This window comes from Raphanus sativus, unplaced genomic scaffold (genome assembly GCF_000801105.2).
Source record: "Raphanus sativus cultivar WK10039 unplaced genomic scaffold, ASM80110v3 Scaffold2533, whole genome shotgun sequence".
Taxonomy (NCBI): Eukaryota; Viridiplantae; Streptophyta; class Magnoliopsida; order Brassicales; family Brassicaceae; genus Raphanus; species Raphanus sativus.
The window spans coordinates 1-5,890 of NW_026617841.1; positions in this window are offsets into that span (position 1 = coordinate 1).

Here is a 5,890-nt window from a genome sequence, read left to right on the forward strand (position 1 = left end):
ATGCAGTTATTTTTTTAAGTTAGACCCAACCTTTTATTAATTGGTCATATAGGAGAATTAATAAAATAGATACATTTAAAATATACTTTTGAATCGAATAACCTATTATTTAAAACCTGTTAAACTAAATGAGGTTTAAAATTTTATAAAATTGAAAATAAAAATTTTCAAATAGTTTCAAAAAGTATTTTCAAATTTCAAAAAAAAAAAACAATTCGAAAAAGTTTGAAATTTTCTTTTTAATAAGTTTGAATTTGAGAACATAATCTGAAACTATAAAAAATAATTTTTAATTTATTATTTGTATTTATATATTTAGGGTATAAGAGGCTTTAACCTATTAAATAAAATATTTTGGCCATTTTTTTCTTATGATCTTTTTGTAACAAAAACTTAAAAATGTTATATTTAGGAAAATTGCCCAATTTAAAATTATCTAAATTATTTGATATTTTATTCAAACAGTCCGATTTAAAAAGTTGGTATAATTATTTATTTATTTACTTGTAAACATAGTTATTAATACGTGATATTTTTCTACTTTTATGCATCCCGAAATTATAGGAAGTAAAGGGGAAGGGAGGTTACAAATATCTTTATGCAATCCGATATTGTTAATTAGTGGCAGTTAATTATTTGAAAATGTGGACTATAAATAAGTGGACACAACTTTTATTAATTGGTCATGTTGAAGAATTAATAGAATAGATCAATACTATTAAAATATAAACAATTTTGTTTACCCCCAATAATCTAAGCTGAATCATATTTTTAAGTTCCTATTATTTCTACTTAATATAACTTGAATATTTATCTTAAAACTTGGATACTCATTCGGTCTTTGAGTTTTGAGTTTTTTGGGTTTAGAATTATACGTTCCACTCAGTTATTTATGAAATTTTTGTTTAGTTTTTTTCTTTTTTTTTTGGTTTTTCGGTTCTTGATAAATGTACCTAGATCACACACTATATTATATCAATACTATTAAAACATGAACATGATCTATTGATATACGTGTGGTCCAACTATTTTAATATAATTATTAAAACATCTTATTAATCATTTAAAAAAAAAATATTATATAATGAAAAACACATTTATGACTAAAGTGCAAATATAAAAATTAAATTTCTAAAAAAATATAAAACAGAAATTATACCCGTCCTTTTAAGGGCGGGTCAAAATCTAGTTTACATATTAATTTACAGTCACTTATTTTTGATACATTGTAAATTGACCTTTAATCCAGACCATATATTATTTTTCCAGAGAAAACAGATACATATGCCTTTTACTGACTTTTTATTTTCTTTGAGAGTTCTATATCTTATGTCTTTTACTTATAACTAGATTCTGACCCGCTCGACTGAGCGGGTGTCAATTTTCAATTTTTTTTTTACTAAATGTTATACATGATTTGCAATGAGTATAATGTTTAATTTTAATTGCTTCTTGTCTTTCTAAATACTATTGTTACTAAAGATTGTGAAAATACTGAACATATGGATTTAAATTTGGTTAGCAAAATTTTCAAAAAAAAATGTAGATTTTTTGAAAATTTTAATTTGCTAAAATAGCTAGGAGCATGATCTAAATTTATAATAACTATTTATTTTTATAAGTGATAATATATATTTTTAAAATTTACTTCATTAAACAATTTTAATATGACATTTTAAACACGATGATTTATAGTTTATATTGAGTAATTTTATTTTGTCTGGTAAACCATCAATGGTATCGTCTATACTTTTTAGAATATGACTTGTGTATCTGCACAAGTATGTTTTATTTTTTATGGATCAAAATTTTATGATAATGTATAATAAAATTGTTGTACGTATTATTTAAAATATATGGTGCTATATAATTTATATTTTCAACATTTATCATACTGAACTTACATTGGAGTATTATTTATATGAAAATATATGTAAGATAATATAGTTATATATTATATAAATAATTCTTTTTATGTGACTTTTATTTTTAGTTATTATAAATAATAAATAATATTTTTTCATTAAATATTTAAAGCTAGGTTTATTAATTATTTCCAAACACACACATAAAAAGGGGAAATTTCAATTATACCACAAGTTTGATACCACTTTTCATATTTACCATTAATGAATGACTATTTTCAAAAATACCCTAAATTTGTGATAAAGTAACACTAAACTAATTTTTCAAAATATTTATAAAACATATATAAACCCAGCCCAAACCCCCTTAATACTAAACCCTAAACACTAATCACTAAAGCCTAAACCCAAATGTTTGTATATTTCTGGTTGGTGCTATTTATGAAAAGGGGTACTTAACTTGTGGTACTTTTGACAATTTCTCCACATAAGTAATGAAATAAGAAAAAACAACGAATACTATATGTTAGATTTATTAAATTGTTGCCATATTTTTTAGTTAGAATTATATTTAGGAAATGCATTAATTAAACATGAAAGACAAAGAATCATAAAAAGTAAATTAATTAATAAATTCAGTGGGATGTCATTGTAAATAATTGTGAACTAAGGGGTAATTTATATTTGTACTCCCTTTTAATAGATTAGATGTTAGGTTGAGGGTGTAGGTTGTTAAAGAAATCTTTCTCATAAGAGATATTAGATTTTAACTCGCGCTTTGAAGCCCATGTTTATTTTTGGATTCAAAAAAAAATTTTATATATAAAATTTTAGGTAGAATATAAGTTTGGACACATTTATCAGGATCAAGGAACCAAACCGTACCATACAAAAAAAAAACTGAAACCAAAAGTGAACTGAGTTTCATATATAACCGAACCGATCCAATATCTTTAAGACCATAAAACCAGAACCGAATGTACCCAAATTTTTGATATAAAAATTATACCTATAAATATTAATTATTTTTATTTTCTAAATAGCCAAATATCTAACAGTATTATTTATAAACCGAATTACAAAAACCGAATTACCTGGTTTTGTATTTGAAATATTAAAAGTTATCCGAATTATTCGATTGTTGTCCAAACAACCTGAATTACCTGATATCTAAATTGACAAACCCGAAATATCCGATATTTTTTCTTATAAATCCAAAATTACCAAAACCATGATCGAACTCGAAATAAATTGGATCCAAATTTATTTTGGATATTCATTGGTTCATAACTTTGTTACCCAAGAAAAACCAATCCAAAATAACTCAACTGAAACCGAACCAAACTTTTCAAATAACTGAAGAGTTCTTAATTTGTAGAACCACAGCACCAAAAACCCAAAATACCCAAACTGAAACCAAATGTTGATGACTAATAATGCATCTACATTTAATTGGTGTGAAGAAGCATTGTATTTTAATAAATTATTTAACTTCTTTTAGTTGGGTACTTATGTGTTTATCACTTTCTTATTAATAGAGAAACAATTTTTAGGACACCTTTATTTTATATGTTATTTACAGGCATGACATGCTGATGTGGTGCTTCCACAATCATTCTTAGCCTAAATAATTAACTACCCTTCTCTAACTAGACTAACTACACAAAATGCCACTCACAAATATGGACCAACATATTAACATTAATACTTATACACTTACCAAAAATACTGGACGAGCTGCATACACAAAAACGATTGGACTTATATGTTACGTAAAAATGTATAATCTATTTTTCTGGTCGAATTTAATATTTTTATGTAAAACATATATGTGGTTGATCAAAAAAATATAAACACATGTGTGTACATATGATGACATTAACGATAAAGAACTCCTCATATGTATTTTCTTGGACGACCTACAAGAGAACACATAACTCAAGATAATACTGAAGTGGAATTGTTTATATATTCATCGATATTATAGATGTGGTTTACATCGTAAATTCATGGTTTACATTTGTATTCAGAAATTCATACGTAATAGTCACACATCAAAAATATACAAATGTTACGGTTATGGTTGGTTTCAGGTTACTCCGGTTAGAGATTGACAATTTTAAAATTCAAAGGGATAATTAATGCAGTAATCTTCCCCTATATTTGTGTTTAAATTGAATTTTAACGTGAAAATGTAATGTTATATACGTACAAAAGGCAACTCCAATCAAGTAATTAATTCTGAATAGATTTGAATTATTCAAAATATCTCATTTATTAGATTCAAACAAGTAAATAAGTTAATTTGTATTAACAAGCCTGTATTTACTCTTAAATATAAGATCATAATATATTCACAGTTTGGCAAATATTTTTTTCATAACCGTAAGAATCCCAAAATTTGAAAATATTACTCCTAAACTATTCAAAAATCTCATGGAAGTATATATGGTAGATATTACTCAAAGCTGGGTTAATGACCAAGTGATTGACAAGCTAAATATATTTCATTAATTAGCAAATATTACAGAATATTTTCTCATCGATTCTATATTTATATAAACAAAAGAGGTGTGAATCATTTAATCATTCGTATAACAAGAACTTTACCATACGTTGTTCCCAAAACTTAGAAAATTACTATGGTTGTGATGGACGTTATCTCAAAATTGAGGCTTACATGAAAATTGGATCAATACATATATGTCTGTTATATGGAAATGTTATTATATCATAAAACTTTATAGCATAATTCATCATTATTGTAAAAAAAAAAATATTCAATAGTATATTACATTATATATGCTTTCTAGAATACAAAATCTTCTAAAATAAAAACTAAATGCGGAGTTATAAAATCTAAATAGAATTTTGATCTGAAATTTACCAAATGTGTCGTTCTAATTGATTTGTGCAAAAAAAACCTTTTTTAGCAATAAGTTAAGTTTATATATTATACAACCTTAAAATTATAGTTAATTAGTTCTAAGTCCATAGTTTTTGCACAGTACTCTGTCCATTAGTTATGAATCTTTAACTATGGTCCATTAACTCAGTGTATATCTTTAGTTTGATAAAAAAATATTTACTACAACTGATAGCTCAATTTTATATTATAATAAAAAAAATATTTTCTTGATTTTACAATATTTTAAAAAATATTTTATACGAATTTTACCATGCGGAAGGCGCAAGTATTCACCTAGTAGACGAATTATAATATAAAAAGTGTTTTCATACCCAATCTAGACCCTGATCAAACCAGTAAATCTATATAATCCGATTTAGATTTAATGAAAAACTTCTTAGTTACAAATCCAATAAAATCTAAAACCCGTGATCAACACCGGTTGATTCCATAAAGACCCAAAAAATTATAATATTTTTTAAAAAAATCTGATAAAACTTTTCATATACTTTTAAATTTTTAATTATAGAAAACTAAATAAATTATTTAATTTGTCATATAAGGTAAATACATTGTATTTGTGTTATGCATCTTAACTTATAGGTTTTTTTGGTCAAAAAACTTATAGGTTTTGTAATGATTATAAGTAACATTTGTGAGTTTTGAAATTTAAATTAGATTTTGATAATCTTAGGGGTGTATTCAATTTAACATTTGATGTGATTTGATTTTTAATGGAGTTTTAGATGATTTTAATAAATTGCAGAGATTTAGGTGATTTTTGTTAAACTACTCTAGAATATCACCTAAAACTATAAGATTTGAGTTTTAATTTTTTTAACTAAGAAACTCCACCCAAACACCCTAAAATCACCTCAAAACTTTAAAACTCCACAACTTAAATATTTTTTCAATAAGAATGGATCTCAGAGTACTTTACGAAATGTCAAGTTCAATAACAGTGGATTTTAAATGAATTTTTAAAATTCATGTTTGAATAACAGTGAATTTGTTATTTTAATACAAATCACCTAAAACTCTTGGGGGGTGTATTCAATTTAATATTTAATGTGATTTGATTTTTAATGGAGTTTTAGATGATTTTAATAAGTTGCAG